Source organism: Catharus ustulatus, chromosome 6 (genome assembly GCF_009819885.2).
Source record: "Catharus ustulatus isolate bCatUst1 chromosome 6, bCatUst1.pri.v2, whole genome shotgun sequence".
NCBI lineage: Eukaryota > Metazoa > Chordata > Aves > Passeriformes > Turdidae > Catharus > Catharus ustulatus.
The window spans coordinates 15,945,926-15,965,601 of NC_046226.1; positions in this window are offsets into that span (position 1 = coordinate 15,945,926).

Below are 19,676 nucleotides of genomic sequence, written 5' to 3' on the forward strand. Positions count from 1 at the left end.
TGGGGACAGCCGTAGAAAGACAGCTAATAAATACAATCATTTCCCCATGATTTCTACCATTCTCCCTATCCTCTTCACCCCGATGGAAACCTTTCATTTAAAAATTACACAATCCAAAGCAAAAATGCTGAAGATCAGTTAGGAAAGTTTAGACACCCTTTTCTCTTCATTCTCCAAAGCTGTCTGGGGGCTGATACTAAACATGCTTCATTGGCGCAGGACAATATAATACGGGGGACTGGACTAGCCTACTTTTAACTGTTCCCCATCAGAGCATTTTTTTTTTTTTTAAGGAGAGGATGATGTCAGAAAAAGGTAGGAAAGGAACAGATCTCTAAAGAGATGTGCAGATATCCATGGAAAGGGAGCTTGAGCGCTCAAGAATCTTGTCTTTATGTTTGCCCCCTCAATTGAGTTACACAAAAGCTGAATTACCCATTCAAACTACCCGAACAAAAGGATGGAGTTGGATAGTACTCTTGCATCTGTAGTCAAACAGTTAGAGACTTAAATCGAGTCGTCATGATGGAGAAAGAGTTAGACAAAGCCCATAGAATTGCCATCAGCAAACATTTTCCTGTGTCATATTAGTGGGTCTCCATGACTCCCCCTGGCCTGGGGACAATAGCACAAGTTTGCACACTCGACTACTGTCACCCTGCCAACGCTGGCAAGGAGCAGAAACAGGACAATCCTTTAAGGGGAAAGCATGCCCGCTGCAGGGAAGGTAAGAAGAGAGGGAAGAAAAGGCGTGTGAAATGCTAATTGAGCTGCTTCCTTTACTGATCCAGAGTTATGCGAGCTCTCTGCCTTCTCGAAGGCTTGTCCCTAAGGGGTGACAATTACTTAAAAGCACGGTAAAACCTAGAGCTGGAGGAAAAGGAGAGCAGAAGAGCTGCCCTTGGTGTGCACTGATGACACAGAGCTGGCAGCAGGCTGTATGCCAGCCAGCACCCTCTGCCTCCCACAGCTGAAGAAGCTTTGCTCCTGTTCTCCAGTCCCCAGTACCCGGGGGGTGGGAAGACTGGATAGGGGCACAGGACCGTGCACCCATCATCAGGGAGATACTACCAGCTCTGAACCAAACACAGATGTGCGCTGAGGAAAGCAGGAACTGAAGTCCAAGACATTTTGCAAGTAAAATCTACTGACATGAGGCATGAAAGGCCTGAGCACTGAGGGATGAAAACAGTCACGTTTTACAAGTATTTTACTGGCTGTTATTTTACTTTATTTCTTTTTATCCAATTTTCGTCAGTGGAAGCCAAGATGCAGACTGCGCAATTATATGAAAGTCTGGATAGCAGCCTCAGGGATGACTCTTCAGGATCCCTGTATTGGTGCACTTATCCCTATTCACACCTTTTCTCTCAGTCTGGCCTGAGCCAGACTGTGGTGGTGCCCAGGCTGAGCTGTTTCTGGTCTAGGGACACCTTGGGGTCAGGACAACCTGCAACAGAATGTGCTGTAGAGCTGTTGGCACCACAGTGGGCTGTAACACGGTGGCTGATTTGCTACTTGCAGGTGTGCCTCTCTCCTCTGCACAGACACTTCTGTGCAGCTGAGACTGTGCAGGGAGAGGTTTTGTCTAGCTTATTCAAAGAGATTCACACCAAGGGGTCATGTCTCTCTTTGCAGGAATAAACTGCCTCCTGTGCTTGAGCTTTTAAACCCAGTCCAGGACACCACATTTCATGGTGCTGTCTCCCACTAGAAGGTAGTTGGTTTCCCAAGGTGAAAAAAGGGAGAGATAGGGAGATAGATATGTGACAGGTACCTGGCAGTCAAATGTTATCTCAGGATATTAATGAGGATATCCTCAGAGGCCTGGGAAACTCGTGCCATGTATTATGAGACCTCCATCCAGTCATAAGGGCTCCAGAACCCTGGGCTGTGCTCTGGCCTGAGGGCTAGTAGGTGGGTTGGATTGGGGAGGGTGGATGTGACTTGCCTGTTTACCGGGGGAATAACAGACCCACACACCTCCAACACACTCACTGCAGAAGCTCTTTCCAAGCTCCTATGCTACAGCCATGCCCATCTTCTCTCAGAAGGATTCCCATGCAAGATGTGGCTCTTTGGGCACCGCATGGCAGGGGTGGAGGAGCTCCCCATGCCTTGCTATGCTCGCTGCTCCACCATCCCATTCCCCTGCAGCTGGTAACAGTGGGGTCCCAGAGGGGAATGAACCAGCAAGCAGGATTTAAAAACCAGAGCAACCCACCCTTTCAAGGTCAGACTCAGGTTGAGCTGCACAGGGTTTTCTGTAAGAGGCCACCGGAGCCCTTTTGTTCCTCGCTGCTCTCACCATGTTCATCCCAATGTACATGTGAAAGGAACAATTAACAATAGGGCACTCCTCTATGAGGATCCAATGCACTTTGAAGTGTCCACCAAGCAAAGGCTCAAGAATGATACATCATTTTCCACTGTGAACATGTCAAACTAGTACAGCAATTGAAAAAATGTCTCCACATGCCTTCCCAGCATGCAGACAGGGACCAGCTGGAGAGCTACTTCATATCCGACATGTCACCTCCTGACAGCTGTCTTCTTGGGAATTTTTGGTATGTAAAGTTTTCTAATTCCCTTTTTTTAAGTAAAGCACAAGAATAAACCCATTCACTTGAAAATTGCAGCCAGGCATCTCCTAAAATGAAGTATTTCCTTTGAGATAAATGAAGAAGAGAGGAAAAAAGATTTTATTGCACAAAAATACCTGCTAATTTTTTTTTAAAGTGTCACTAATTGTAAACAATGTCAATTTTAATCCTTCTACACCAAAATCTGACAAATTTTATTTCCGGGCTGAGAGGCCCATTCAGCAAAGGTATTCCAGCATTAGGTGATCCTGGACCATGTGAGCACACCCGCTAACTAAAATGCACACCATTACCTGGGGCAGGGATCCCTGCCCCATAAGTGTCACGAGCATTTCAAATAGCAGGAACACCTAAATCATGCTAGTAAAGCAAAAGGCAGCTCGATGAACAAATGAGCAGTACAGAGATGATACAGAGGAGGGGAGGAGAAAAATAAATTTTCATTGTTTTATAAATTTTTTTAACTATTTTTCCCTATTTGAGTGGCAGTCCTGTTACTTCTTGTTGAGCCTAATGGATGTGGACTTTGAAGCAAAGATAAAATGGGGCTCCAACTGTTTTGAAATGTAAGACAGTTAGCTGGAACATCTCAGATGGGCCACATGTGAATTGTTCCTTTTCTTTGTTCAGTCCACTACGGGCAGTTAAAAGCAAAGATAATTCAGTTACATGATGTGTTTTCAGTCATCTGCTGCCTCCTAAGTCTCTGCTTTGTCTTCACACTTGAAAAGGAGACCCAAGAACCTGAGGGGAGGTGATGATGTCTCATGGTGAAACCAGAAGTACTGGCCTGGAGAGTAGTGTTGGGATGGAGGAAGACCACTAAAGCTCTTCCTTGCAGTCCTGATTTTAGATTGCATGTTGACAGTGACTGAAGTGGAAAGATGTTAATGATGCACTGATGGCATAAAAATGGAAGATTTTATTTAACATTATACCGCAAGAACTGGGTGACCTTAAAGGTGAATGCCATGGGAGAGGAAAGGACTGCAGTAACTCTGAGCCACTCACCTCAGGAACTGATAGCAGGAATTTCTGTCATGAGGAAAAATGTCATTGTCTGTAAAAGAGAAGGAAAAACAGGTCATAGGATAAAAATTAATCTCCCTCCATGTAGTCTGACCTTCAAAGTGTGTGGAGGGGAGAGGGATGAGGGAGAAAGGTGGTGAAGGACGGCACTCAGGATCCCAAACTGGCTTAGAGCCTGGCCCCAGCCTGGGATGGAAGCTTGTCCATTCAGAACCTGCAGGTTCATTTGAAAAGGATGTCTGACAGTGTGTGCATAGGGGTGCAGGCCCTATGCATCCCTTCCTGCACTCCAGCATGCAGCAGCTGCAGACAGCAGCAGGATCATCTCTCCCTGGCACTGTCACTCACACAGCGTGGTCCTGCCCCAGAGCTGAGTCCTCTAAGCTCAGGAAAAGAGAATATGGGATTTCTCCCATTCTTGTGCTATCCACCTATCCACTTGTCCACTTTCCTCACTCTCCACATCTCCTTGTTGAAACTAACACCTCTGCTCCCAGGAGAACAGCAGTCTGGCACTCCAGCAGATGAAACTTTGACTCTTTCTCCACCCTCTTTTTTTTCTCCCCTCTTGACAGTCTGCTTTGACCTGAGTGACATCCTCTCTTTGCTTTCAGTCCCTGATTTTCTGCACTTGGGGACAGACTTTGGGCAGGCAGTAAGTGTTGAGGCCATGCAGAGACAGCGCGGGGGGGCTGCTGCTACCCCACAGCCTGCCATTCAGGCAGATGGTGGAGGGGGCTGATGTGAATAGCTCCTGTCAGTCTCATAGAGAGAACTTTACAATTGTGCTACGTGTTGGACTGCACGTGACTAATGCCATTCTTCTGCAGGCTGCAGGCAGGACACAGCTGTTTCTTTAAGGAGAATTTTGTTTTTCTGGGCAGAAATAAAGCACCCATGACAATATTGTATCCACATATCCAATATTACACTCCATAATTAGGCATGATCAAAACCCATCCTGCCTTTCTCAGCCTCTCTTTCTGCTAAATAAGATAATGTTTTTTAAAAAAAGCATGGCCTTGGTTTGGTCCTTCTGAAGGTTTAAATTCTATCTCCCCCCATGACAGGTATGCACTGAAAAAAAACAACAGGGCCAAATACAGGTTTCTTTATATAATTCTGGAGTATATAAGTATTTCAAGAGGAGGATGAACTCCATGACAAATGCTACAGGGTACATCTGTTGATGAGAAACAGTGCTGCAAAAAGAATTTAAAAATAGAGACATTAATATGAACATATGAAAGGGTGTCGACCTTCTCTTAAAAGCTGCAAAATAAGGAATACACAATGGTCTCTGGACAGGGAAAAAGTCTGGAACTTGAGTGCATGGTACAGAAGAGCCATGCCAGACCAGGAGGGTAGTGTTCCTCCTGCCCACATTTTGGCCAGGCTCACAGCCCTGCTCCCTGCTCTACTCTCTTTGACAAGGCTTCTCCCCATGGGTGTTTCTGCACTGAAATCAGTGCTTGGCTCCTCAGCTCAGAAACACAGCCCTGACACTGCTGCACCTGCATTCCCTTACCACGAGGCACAGCCCTTTACCACAGCCCAGCTGGGGCTGCACTTGCACTTGGCAGCCCTCGGCACTTGGACAAGGTGCAGGCAGCCCCAGGCAGTGCTGCCTGGAGCTGGCCCCCCTGCCAGGATGACCATGAGGTTTCAGGAGGGCAGTGATGTATCCAGCAAGGCACAGTGTGTGGTTCTGTCCCTAGCATGTCCTTCTGGCTGCCTCCCTTGTTTGTCCAGACACGGTGTCTGCCCACCAGTGCTGGTGAATCTCTCCATGGAGTGTGGAGCAGGGCAAGAGCCATGCTTGGTTTGGTTGGTGTGGGAGCATCACCCACGATGTGTGCAGGCACTGGCTCAGCACACAGGAGTTCCAGAGAGGATGAGCTTTGCTTAAAGCACCTTTGCCATCCCCTCTAAAGGGTGAGCCAGGTGGTGTCTGAGCAGAAGGGTGTCTTTGATCTCTTCCTCCTCCTTCCATTAATGAGCCAAGCTGTATTTCTGTGGCATAGCAGTCCCAGTTCAGACTGTGTTTGTGCAGCACAAACTGACCTTGGACCCATACTTGTTTGAGGTATTTAGTACATAGGATTGATAGAGACAATAAAAGCTAGCAGTAACTACTATTTTAGTTTCTCTTTGTTGATAAACAGTTAGAAATAACAAGGGTCATTATTGTCCAACCAAAAAAAACATTTCTTTCTTACCTATAATGACAGAAATAGCAGATGAACTACAACCCTCTTCTTGGACCAGATCTTCAAACTCTCTTGGTGGTCTGCAGTACAGAAGCTATGGGGGAGTTCTTGCAGTCCCAAGTGACCTACTGGAGGGATGCTAGGATGAAGACTCAGTATCCTGCCTAGCTGGGCTGAACTATCCCTGCAGAAAGCTTAGAAAATAATCTAAAGATCTCTAAATCTCTACACTACCTGTTGTCTTGATTGATAAGTTTAGCACTACTCATGGTTTGGGGAATCCAGCCACCTTTGCAGTAGGCAGCCGTTGCACAAGGAAGTACAAGTATGTACCAAGTTTGATGTCATCCCTCCATCCCAGTTGTGGAAGTGTCCTTCTCTAAAACAGACCTTATACTTCAAAGGAATATGTGAAGCTGACAAGGGCTGCAGCTGTTACTGAGGGTTGCTATTGTAATAAATCAGCCAAGACTCCCTTTTCTTCATGCAGAAAAAGCCCCTCCTTTATTCACATAACTCATTTTATACAGTTTTCACAGACCTCGTGTGTAACACCAATTGGCTGGTAGTTTTGTTAGTACTTCATTGTTCAGAAGGTGATTTGTGTACATGGTGAGATTTAGGTATTTACATTTTTTCTTTGTGGATTCTCATGGGACAAATCTAATGTTTATGCAACTGCTACTTGTTTTTCTCCCCAAGAATGGATTGTTGTGTTAAGGAACTTTCCATACCCAAGATCGTTTCATACAGGAACTTGCAAGCTATCTGCACTTAGAAGTGACAGGCTAGCTTTGCAATTCAGCAGAGCAAGGCCTGATTTCATTTTATAACACCTTTTGCCTGTCTGCAGCAGGTCACCTAGTGGGAGCCCATAGGAGATGAGTGCCAGGAAATGTGAAGTGCCAGGAAGTGCATGCTGCACTTGATGGGCACAAGGAGCTTTCCAGGGCCTGCTTTTCTGCAGGTTGGGTAGATGGAGAAACTTCCACAGAAAAGGCAATGATTATCATACAGACTGAAAAAACAGGCACTTCTCTGCAGCAGTGCCAGCTGCTGCCACCCTCACTGCCCTGATGGTGTCCAAGTGTGCACCCTTGAGCTGAGCACCTGAGGCTAAGTGGGTGTGCCAGGGCTGCCTGTCGGGGTGATGATGCCTTTGATTGCCGGGCAGTGCTGGCACAGGTAGGTGTCCATCCCTGCGGGCAGCGCCGCTCGGCCGCCTCCGCTGCCGCCACAGCCAGGCCCGCGCGGCGGCCGGGCCGCCAGGGGGCGCTGCGGGAGCCCGGCTCGGCCCGGCCGCGCTGCCACCAGGGCGCGGCGTCCCTGCTGCCGCGAGGGCCGGCCTGCAGCCCTGAAACCCTGAAACCCTGCCTGCATCCCTGCCAGCATGCCTGCCTGCACCCCTGCATCCCTGAAACCCTGCCTGCCTGCATCCCTGCCAGCATGCCTGCCTACATCCCTGCCTTCATACCTGCATCCCTGCCTGCACCCCTGCCTGCATCCCTGCCAGCATGCCTGCCTGCATCCCTGCATCCCTGCCAGCATCCCTGCCTTCATCCCTGCATCCCTGCCAGCATGCCTGCCTGCATCCCTGCCTTCATACCTGCATCCCTGCCTGCACCCCTGCCTGCATCCCTGCCAGCATGCCTGCCTGCATCCCTGCATCCCTGAAACCCTGCCTGCCTGCATCCCTGCCTGAATCCCTGCATCCCTGCCTGCACCCCTGCATCCCTGAAACCCTGCCTGCACGCCTGCCTGCGTCCCTGCATCCCTGCCTGCCTCTATCCCTGCCTGTGTCCCTGCCTACATCCCTGCCTGTATCCCTGCATGCCTGCATCCTTGCCTGTGTCCCTGCCTACATCCCCGCCTGCCTGTATCCCTGCCTGCACCCCTGCATCCCTATCTGCCTGCCTGTATCTCTTCCTGACTGTATCCTTGCCTGCATCCCTGCATCCCTGCCTGCCTGTATCCCTCCCTGTTTGCATCCCTGCCTTCCTCCCTACCTGCATCCCTGCCTGCCTTCTTCCCTCCCTCCCTGCCTCACTCGATGCCAGTGCTGCTCTGGGCGCGAGCAGCAACAGCCTTTACTCCTGCCAGAAAAGCCAACATGAGGGGTTAATTGTTATTTGTAACAAACCCCCGCCTCTCTTCTCCTCCCGTTTCACACGACGGTGCGGGGTGCGGTCGGGAGCTGCTCTCCTCTCCCCACACGGTGCTGCTGCTAAAATGCACCAGGAGAGTGGAGAAGCCATCGCGGGCGAACAAATGAGCTTTTGTGTCCGAGTCCCTGGCCAGGCCAAAGGGTCAAAGACGCCTGAGCAAAATCCTGGACAGTCTCAGAGCTCCCTCAGTTCAATGGTGCCCGATCATGCCCAGCACTTTCCAGGTGCTTGAGTCCTGTTCTTCGGGACCAGTCCTGCATAAAGCATCAGGAGAATGGTCAGAGGAAAATGGGGTCTGCAGAACATATTGCGCTGAAGACATTGAGTAAATCACAAAGCAAATATTAATCTAAGTATTGGTGATCATAATCAGTCTCTGCTGGAGCTCAGTGTTTGCTCCTGGTGTTCCTGGGCTCATTACTACCACTGAAGCCAAATTTTAAGTGAGCCTGGATTTTTACAGGTACCAAATTAGGTTCCATCATGAGTTTTCCATTAAAAATACAAGAGTGGGATACTTGGAGCAGATTATGACTCTGCTTTCCTAGGATATAACAGTGTTTATATCCACTGGGATCCTATAGTGGGTGTTGATGGGAGGCAGCAGGGTTTGGTATGTGCTTCTGCAGAATGTAAAGGACTTAGAACATCAATATGGAGAAGTAAAAAAACTAAAACCACCAAAACAAAATAAGAATTATGTTTATTGGCCTTAACATAATCTTTTCAACCATCTTTTCCAGAGAGAATGCTAATAAAGAAAAAAAAAAAAGTTTAATTGTGACAAATTACAGGAATACATTGTCTAAAACTTAATTTTTTCAAGTCTGATATGAAATCTGTTATTTTTCTTTTTTCTTTCTGCCCTCAATGAACCTGGTACATAGGGAAGTCTGTCACTGTTGCACAAGCTAGATCTGTGCATGCAGCTGCCAGACATGAGCAGAGCTTCACATGAGAGACAGTGATATTGGGAGTCCTGGTCTGATCCATCATGGGGGCCAGGGAAATTAATCCAGGTGGATGGTGCTTTTAAGCATCACAAAATTCTATAATCAGTGAATGAGAAGATGTGTAGCTATTTTTGAGAGTAGCTTAAATGTCTATTACTTGCAGTGTGATTTGCACCTTGTCAATGTAATGTAATAGAATTTTATATCTGATGAGACTTTAACATCTGAGGAGGCTTTTATACTTAAAAAGAATTTGGATTATTTTCTTCGTGAAATCATATTGTGGAGCCTCAGGCAAGGACAGCAGAGAGTGATATAAGCTACACTTGGGCACAGCTTTGGCAATCCTCAGCTTAGTGACTGCTGTTTGTTCTAGCACAGAGAGATGACACAAAGTAAACTAGGAGAGACTCACCAGTTTGCCAGCGTGGCTGAAGCCAAGCTCTGCCCCTGCTTGTCAGAGAAAGACCTGTAGACTATAGAGCTGCCTGCACTGAATGTAAAAGGAAAAGGAAGGGTGAAAATGCAACTTCCTGTCCTGCTAGAAGTCTCTTTCTCACTTACAAGAAGACGTATAAGCGTATTATGTGTGTTGTTCAGATCACAGTTCAGGGGAACACATGAGCACAGATTTTGTGCACTATGTAGATGTCAACACACACTTGCTCACATGGACTCTAAAAGGTGAATGACAGCAGTCAATTCTCCCTAATCCACTTCTTTGGTACAATACAAAAGACTACTCCACTGCACTCCCATGCTCAACAGAATGCTAATTCTTGGATACTGAAGGAGTACCCCAGGCCTGAGCTGGTAGAGAAATCACCCTCAGTCTAGGAGCTCAATCTAGGTGTTCATAACCCTTCTTTTAAGGATTAGTTTTGCTGGAAAATGCAAAAAGTTGACATTTCTGATAAACAAGTAATTATACCTGCATTTTTCCCAGAGCTGAAGCTTTGATGGTGAGGTGGAACAGCTGTGGACAAAGAGAATCACAGACAGTCTCTGTAAAGCACACCCTCTTGGATAAATTGACCCGAGCCAGACAATGAAGACAAAATGTGATTCAACTAAGTGTGCTAAAAGAGCTCAAATCTGATATTGCTGAGCTACCAAAGCAGAGCTTAAACCAACCACCATCTCAAGGACCAACAGTGAGTAATGTGATAGGTAGTTGTATGAGTGACAGAATAAATAAAGCAATGTTTTCTCTGGGCTGGTGGTAAATTTACAGAAGGAGTGTCCAAGGGTTTATGTTGGGATCGGTGCCAGTCACCACCTCTGTATGTGGCATGTCAAAGCATGTGAATACTGGCAAAGTTTGCAGATGATACATAATTATTCACAATAATCAAAGCTAAAGCTGACTGTTGCAGAAGGAGCTTATAATACCAACTGACAGTGAAGTGCCAGGTGAAATTCAATATTGACAAGTACAAAGTAAGGCACGTAGGGAAAAAATAACTCTACTTATGCATGTGTAATGACAGTCTCTAGATAGCAACACTTAAAGATCTTGGGTAACTGAAATTAAGGTATGAGGTTTTTGAAAACATCACTTATTGCCCTGCAACAGTCAAAAGGCAAATTGGATAGTAGGAATTGCTGAATGAGGGAACACAATAAAGTAGAACAGAAAATCGTATTACAGCACTGATCTAATAACTTTCGAAAAGATATAAAACAGGTAGCAAGGATGGTCAGACTTTTTAAACAGTGTATTTTTCAGGAAACACTAAATTAGAGCTTTTCAGCTTGGAAAGAAGACTGCCTGAGGGGACTTGATGTAACTATATAAAATCAACAATGGCATGGAGAAGGTAAACAGGACAAGGTTTATTTGTGTTTCTCCAATGAAAGAATTAGAGGTAACAAATTATCCTACCTAAAATATATGGAAGGAATTTTCCACATGATGCATTAAACCATGGGACTTGTTCCCAAAACAGTAACTTTTTCTTGCACAAATATATTTTAAAAAAACTTAGACAAAATCATGTCATATAGGACCATTATTGAGATGAAATATCCACCTTCAACCTGTAGCTCAGTGATTCCTGGAACTATTGATCATTAAAAGCCAGAACAGTACAGACCACTGTGCACTGACTGCCCCTGCCTTGTGCATTTCCTTAAATATCCACATGGGCTGACATCTGAGGTCAGGTTCTGGACTATAGAGACTTTTAATCACAATCACTAGAGCATTTTCATTTGAAGGAATGGGAAAATACATCCTGGGTATATTGTGCAGTGAGAGGCAAGGAAAGGATATACTGGAATCATATGAAAAACAAGGTCCCATTTCTCTCCGCCTACTATTTAAAAGCTTGTTTGGGACAATTCTTCATTGATAGCACTTTTGTTCTGATCCTCATAAAAGGACGTCTGCAACTCAGAAAGATTTAATTAGATTTCTTTAGAAGATAAGGTTGTTTTAAGGGGAGCTAACATAATTCAAAATGTCATCCATCATGAAAAAATTTTTTTTGAGATTTTGTTTCAGTTCCTGTTGTATTATGGTCTCAGTCACAGCATCTTTCCTTACACCAGAATATACAGTATTAAGCCCATCTAAATAAAAGTCCCAGTCCAGTTCTGAAAGCAGCAACGTCCTCCTTACCTCTGAAGCCTCTCTCCAGCACGGCTGGAAGTAAGGGTGGCCATTCATTTCCATACACTTGATGTGTGTGTGCTTGCAGATTTGTACAGGAGAAAATCCAAACCAGAGAGAGAAAGAGAGAAAATTACATTCTTATTTGCTTGTTTGCAGGCCCCATGAGGGGTTCAGATGCACTGGTTCAGTAGCACAGTATCTGCATCCAGACTGAATGCGGGGTCTAAGACATAAATAGGCAGTTGTTGAGGGCACCACACAGCTGCCAGATGGGGGCCTGACAGCAGGAGCAGACAAGCTCCTGGGGCAGCACAAATTCAATTTTGTTCAACTTGCTGCTGAGTCTCACGTTGCACCGCCTGCAAACACGGGAGGCATGTTCCCGATGGAGCTAAAACCACTGAGATGGAGCTGTTTCTGCTGTCCCACTTTATCACACAGATTTCATGACCACATTGGAAGACATATTTGACACCTAGACAAAAGCCAAAGACTTTAAGATTTCCCAGGAGTGAGACAAATACCCATCCTCAGCCCCACGAGCCTTCAGATACTGCAATAAAGTCTTTGGTAGAAAAACTTTGGTTTCTTTCTGTTCCAAACAGCTCAGCTTTGATAAATGCAGCAGGATTGATCTGTGCTGTGCATCCCTTAACTGAGTTACATGTATAATCCTCCCTGGTACAGAACATTTACATTCCACTGACCTAGTTGAAAAAATGCATTAATTTTAATTTATGCAAAATTCTCCCAATAGAAGAGTGAGAGGAGAGAGGCGATGTCTTATTTGCAGTCCTTGCCTGCTTGGAGCTAGAAGTGAAGCCAACTTTTTAATCAGGATTTTTTGAAAATTCTGAAGCAGTTCAATGAGTGTCTTGTTCATATAAATCCAGACAGAGCTTTTTTACCTCCCATATATCTCACATGGTCACAAGTACAAAATGTGCCATTAATCTGTCTCCTCTCCACCAAGAGGTGCCTCTGCCTCTGGAGACCCTGGTGCAGTGGAGCACCAGGGACTGTCTAACACAGACTTCAGGCAGACACCTCATTTCAACTCCCACTGTTGCACACCTCTCTGGAGGCTGATCTCATATGGAGACAATAGGGAACTTTATTGTTGAAGAAGGAAGTTAATGGTGCATATTCCTGTATCGTCTGACCTGAAAAGCCCCAAGAGCATAGTTAGCCCACAGCCTGGCCCCAGTGCTGCAGCTGTCTCAAAGGAAAAATGGCCAGAGATAACTAGTTGTGTAGCCCAAAATTTGACTGTAGGGTCACTTCATCTGTCTCAGTAAGTCAAACACAACAGGTACATGTTCAAAAGGGACTGAGTGGAGGGTGGTTTTATATTTCTTCAGCATGGAAAATCAGAGGGATAGATGTCCTCATGTTAGAATTCTCTTTAGTAAGGATTACTCAGCAATGTTGCTGCTACTGCAGCCAGCCAGCCCTGTTTCCACGCAGGAGGTTGTCAGAGCAAGGAACAGCTAGGAGCCATCATTTTTTGCTCAGCAGGCTTTTTGGCAGCTGCCAACATTGCTGTAGTCAGTGTGAAGTAAACCAATTAAGTAGCTTTTCATGCCGAAAGGGCCCAGGAAAAGGAGAGGACCACAACAGCTAAGTCATCTTTTTCTCTACTCCTGCTTAAAGGTTGGATTTGGGGCAGGTGAGCATGAGGTCCTTTCTCTATCCCTGGAGACTCAAACCCAGCCTGCCTTACTCATGCTGGCAGCCCAGCTGTGGCTGAGGGGGCTCTTCTCTCTGTGCCTGAAGCAGGAGCTCTCCAAGCCTGAACAATGGCACAACTGTCCACAGGAGCCTGTATGTGACCTGAGGGAGCTGCTCAGAAAGCCACTGATCTGGGGAGATGTTCACATCCAGACTCTGCCAAGAGCCCTCCCAGAAACATCAAAGGCAGCCCGTGCTCATGCAGTGTTAGTGCACAGCATGTTGTCTCACGTAGTCTTTGACACCTACCATGTAAATACAGAAACCACAGCTTTAGCAAGGGAGAGGCAAAAAATAAATATAGAGGTATCTGCAACTGTGTAATTCTTACATTGCCCTATCATGTAATACCCCTGCTGTTTATTGTCTTGCACCTTTCTTTGTTTCAAAATCATCTCTGTTGTAACACTAAGAATGAGGAAAACGTCCCTTGTAGGTGCAAGTAAGCATCTGTGTTTATTGGAGAATCACAGGAATTAGTTTTATTACTAACATGTAAGGGCAAGAACCACCATACTTTCAGGAGATTGCTGCCCACCTGACATGGTCTTTTTTCTTGGTTGCTGGTATCTTTAGCTTACAGTAAAGCTCATTTCAGATGGAAAGTACTGTAGATGTTTCACTCATTACCAATGGAAATGCGGTGGTGTGTTCTCAGTAAGGCTCTGAATGTGCTTATCTCCAGCTGTTTAAGGATGTGTATTTCTGAAGAAGGGCAATCCCTACACTAGACTGCAGCTGCTCAGAGAGATATAGTATCGTAAAAAGCAGACAGTGATTTGTGACAACAGAGACATTTTTCTTCTTTTCCCCAGCCAAAAAGCAGTCATTTTGCACTCTACCTTATGCAGAATGAAAAAGCTTTTATGAAAAGTAACTTTTCCTATTTTCTAATAGATGAATACTGATAGCATCATGGATGCAGTATCAGACAGGTATAAAGAAAGAAAGGCAAGGAAAGCAGGAGGAAAAGTGTCCAAAGAAACTACTTTATCAGCTCCCAGAACATTTCCAAAGATCTGCTTGATAATTAAACCAGTAATATTAATGTCAGATGTTGGAACCCAATTGTCAACTTCTCAAGCCTAGATAACTCACAAGCTGTCAGATGTCCTTCCCAATACATATCCTCTCTCACAAACCTATTTTTTCTGTAGCTGGACTTTGGAAAAACCTTAGAACAATTGTTTCAAGAGAGATAAACAGCTATGCAATTATCCAACTTTTACTAAAAAGAAAGTAAATAGAAATAAGTAATATCAATGAAACAATGTGTATCTCTCTCCGTACAAATTAAAACTTGGAGAACTCTGTCAGGACAAAGGGAATTTTATTAACCATTCTTCCCGGCATGGAAGTGTTGAGAAGTGACCAGAGATGTTCACTAGCATGAATAGCCATGGCTTGGTAAAGGCAGTCTGCAGGTGGAAATATTCTTTCAGAAGAATCTTTGTTTTCCATGGAATTGCTCATGATCTCCAGGAATTTGATTAAATCCTAGTTTATATGGATTTGCTACTATTAATCTGGTTTGTTTTAAGAACCAGCATGTCATTCTGTAATGTCAGTCTAGGGGCAAAGCTGACCAAAGGCTTTCTTGAGAGAGAAGATTGTTCCAAGGTTTTGAACACACCTGATGTTTTGTGCAGTCACATCCAGACACTGGCTAAGAAAAACTGCCCAGAATCATGAGTGTTCTCTGTCACCAGGTAGGATTGCTTCACATAGGGGTAGTCTACTGTGCCATACCCTGGACCAGACTCTATTCTCTACACAGGGTCTCTACCAGTACGAGCACTTGGTGGACCAAACTGGAGGTGCTGGTAAATATGTTTTGAGGTAAGAAGTGATCTGTCAAGAGTCTGCCAAGGCTTTTTATATGAACTGAACTGGCCCAATGTGATCCCGCAACATCTAGGAACAAAACTATCCCTAAATGTGTGTTTTGTTTAACTTTTGTTTGCCACCTTTAGGACAGGCTTAGTTGAATACCACAAGGGTTTCTGGCATTGGTTTGATGCAGATGCATTAGTCCCTTTTTTCTCTTCTTGCTATTACTTTAGTTCATATTTATGCAAGCTCACTGGTTAGTAAATCCTTGGGACTAAAACAAAGGTTTTTTTCTTTCTTTCTTTTTTTTTCTTTTTTCTTTTTTCTTTTTTTCTTTTTTTAATAAGAATTAATCCTTTATTATCTATTCATTATTTCCTGGACCATTTGGGTTACCCTGGGTTGATTCATTTTATGTCAGTTCATCTGTGTCATATTGTGTCATGTTTCTTGTTTGGGTGAATGAGACCTTTGAAATGGGATGTAACAAGTAAGGAATACCTTGTTCATACAGTAAAATCATTCTCAGGTTTGTGTGTGACTGACTGTTCAAATGATTACATCCAGGCCAGTGCAGCCAGCCACCATAGGGAGAATGCAACATGTCGGCTGCACAGAGAATAAGTGGAGTTTGAAAATGTCATGGCAGACTTGGTCCCACTGCTTTGAATGAAACATCTCCATTTTACAAACCTTTTGTAAGAAAAAAAAAGTTAAACTGGCCCTACAAAATGATCAAAAAAAAAAGGGAGCAAAAATAAAGAAAATTACAATAAAAAATTATATTGAACAAAGTTAAAAATTGAAAACTGAATTGATTCAGAAGGGGGTTTTCCTAAACTTGCTTTTGTGTTTTAATGCATAAGCATGCCCATCAACCATTCAGCATTATTTTGGCAACTGTAGTACACAGAAACCTTAGCATGCCAGGACTTCATTATTCTCTGCTTTAGTCTTCTGTCCAGGCTGATCCTCAGCTTCTCCTCTTTGTATTTTCCTCCATCATAATTTGTAATATTTCTATCATCATCTTGCTAACAGCTCCTACTTAGATGTAGAGAAAAGTAGGATCTCACCCATATGTTTATCTAGCTACTGGGAATTATCTGAATAGAAAATGAACACAAGTAACACTGAGAAAGCAAGCTGGAAAGCAAGCTGGAAAGTGTCAGAGAGCTGCAATGAATGAACTCCTCTTGCTAATGACTAGCTGGCCTTGTTATTGATATGGTTATAATAACGTTAAGCTTCTCTATTAAGCCAGCAGACAGGGGCTATTGGTTACACTTCATTTCTAAAAAACAGGCCTGTTTTTCAATTATATTGTAATTCATGGTGCCTTTAAATGCCTGGAAAAATGCAAGTTCAAGAACATCTCATTGAAGATGCTGCAAAGTTTGACTAAAACAAAAATCTCTGTTTAGAAAGGCCACATTTGTTGGCTTGTGATTCACTTCTTCCCTGTTGCCAGATGAAGGGAAGAAATTGATTACCCCTGTGCAGATTTGGAACCAAAATTCTTAACAAATAAAACTGAAAGAAAATTAAGATCATCCTGAGGACATGACTGAAGTTGTGTTCTTAAAACCCTCTGCCAGAGCCCTCCAGATGCTGAGTTACTGAGTTGTGCTCAGCAATCACATACTGGTGTGCAGTTGCAATTTTGACGTGCCTGTCACCATCAGAGGACAGATGTTACAGCACCTTTATCGCTTCATCATGCCTCTGTGCCCCTGGTCCAAGGGTCCACTTTCAGCCCCTACCTGTTTCTGGGGCAAAGATGTGGTGCAGTCCATCCTGGGGCTGTGGGCCACCCAGGGGAGCAGGGCAGCAGGATCCTCATGTCTCTGAAGTTTCAGGGTGTGCAGGGAAATTATGTTACCTCGAGGATGCTCCTGGACAGCGATGAAAGAAAAACACAGCCCATGCTGTTTGCATCTGCATCACTGTACATACACACTGTACATGTCTGAGCTCCCAGCCTTGCCCAGGTCCCAGCAGCACTACTGCCCCTTCCTGCTGTGCACACACTGTGGGGACTGGCTCCAGGCACAGCCTGTGTCACCATGTCTGTCCAGGAGGGAAGCAGAGTCTTCTTCCCTCTCGGTGTCACTGTCAGTTGTTCTCTGCATCTTTCTCACTTTCTTTCTATTGCTCCAGTGAGACATCTCAGCTCCTGCCAGCATGGCAGCAGTGAGTTAAATGTTCACACTGTGGGTAGGGACAGGGCCTGAGGTATGTCCCTTATTCCCCCATATCTTGATCTTTCAACTCCAGTGACTTGCACTGCACTGTGGACATGAGCACACCTTTGTTTAAGGTCCAGCTCTGCTTCTCTTATGGGAAGAGCCCTGGTCCCAGACAGTGGGGGCTGTTGTTCAGCCAGTAATTGTAGGGGTGTCTATGATAACAGTGAGCATTTCTGACACTCTCAGGAGAAAGCACTGGCTGCAGAGAACTTCCTGTGACATTTCACCTCCCTGTTTAGAATGAAGCAGCCTTTTGAATTTGAGAGTGACTGATATTCATGAACTTTTAATCTCAGAAGTAAAGGACTGTATTTAAAATATGCTCTGCCTGCATCTTGGGATGTGCAGTGAACTGACCTGCCCTTGAAAACAGGACTTGAAAGGACTTCACTTCTCAGGGTCCTGCAAAAGGAAGAGTGTTGGGGGTTTGATCATTCAGGGTAAGAAATTACATAAGGGATCAGGGGTAGGCAGTTTCACTTTCAATCTTGCTCAGCTGTAACCAATGCCAGAGCATCCTGCATCTCAGGCTGCTGATGGCAGTAGGGCTGGCTGGCTGCAGGAGACAGGCCAGCGCCCAAGCGCAGGTCCCAGCACAGGACACAGGACAGGACCTGTCCCAGCGCCAGCCAGGTTACAGTAATGTGTAACTTGTCCTCCCAGTGGGTCTGGTACTGTGTACCATTTGTTGGTGGGAATTTTTTTAACCACTGACAGGGTTTGAGAGCTAGTGCTGCCAACAGCTTGTCCCACTAATGGATTTGAAACCCCAAGTGGTCATGAGGTTTGGAAAACTGAAAGCATGTTTTGTAGATCCACCAAACTTTTGCAGTTGGCTCAGCAAGAGGAGAAACTCCTGTGAAAGATGCAGGGGAAATGCTTCTTTAACAGGGATGAAAAATTAATTTAAGGTATGAGCTATCTCCCTGCACAGACTTATAAAGACAACAAGTGCAAATGAGCAAGAGGGTTGAGGTGTTTTAATCACAGCTGCAGGGCTCTTTCTTAATTTCCTACATACCTGAATACAAACAAATATCTGACAGATATAACTGCGGGTCTGATTCCAATTCCTTGCAGGAAATAGCAAGGCCAGGATTGTTGCTTGCGGCCTTATAAAAATTACAGCAAGATACAATTCCCAATTAAATAATTGAAAATAAAAAAAAGAAATAGAACCAAGGAGTCAGAAAAGATGATCATAGCAATCTTATGATCATAGTGAACCTTTTAAGCTTTAAAATTATGATATTATAGAAAGGATACTATTTTCTGAGGAATACAAAAATGTCTGCTAAACCTTATTATTTTATTATATCACTAGTAATGCCTAAACCAAAATAAAGTTTGTTTCCTCTCTACATAGTGGAAGTCCCAAGAACTGCAGAGGTGACAGTGACACTAGGAGCTGGCAAAGCAGCAGCAAGTCTGGTTTGCACAGGAGCCTGTGCAGTGGCAAAATTGGCCCAGCAGGCTAGTTACAGCCACCTCAGGTACCCCTACAGAACAGGACTGGCATGCCAGGAAGCCTCACTCTTTTGAAACAGTACTGACTTCAGCTTGCCCCTCAATCCATACCCTGGTTGCCATCCTTCTAAAGGAGAAAATCCTTTCACAAGCCCCTGCTCCCCTCCCTGACACTGCCCCTTGTGGGTAATTAAATAATGGACTAATGGAACATGTCATGATGGTAAGTGCTTAAGAGATCTATCTTTCTGTCTTCATTTGAGACATTTTAGTATCAGCCAGCAGTTTCCAACCATCATGATAATTTATTTAAATGATTTATGTGGAAAAACAAGACATTCCACAATACCTCTAAGACACATCCTGGAGTGTGGCTGCTGCTGGCTAACACTGCCTCTGGGAGCAGAGGTACTCATTTACATCTTGTACTTCTCATCTCTGCGGGGAGGTGATTACCCCTGACAACACCACCCCTTGCCAGGGATTTTAAGCATTTCTGCTTGAACAAATATGGAGTTACATGGAATTTTAAAAGCATGGTGCACAGGAACAACATGGGAAAGAATTATTTCAACGGTGCTCAATGCTACAAAATGAAACAAAAAGAAACAAAAAATGCAAACAAACAAACTCAAGGAATAGATTTCCCCAAAGTAAAGCCAAAACATATTTAAGAATTTCAGAACAAAAATATGGGGGAGACGGGGACTGATTAATCTGTGGAAATAGTCAGACACTAGACTATCCTGTTAAAGCTTCCAGAAGCATTGACTGAAAACAGCTGCAGAAAGTATATTTTTGACCATAAAACAGTAGCAAGCC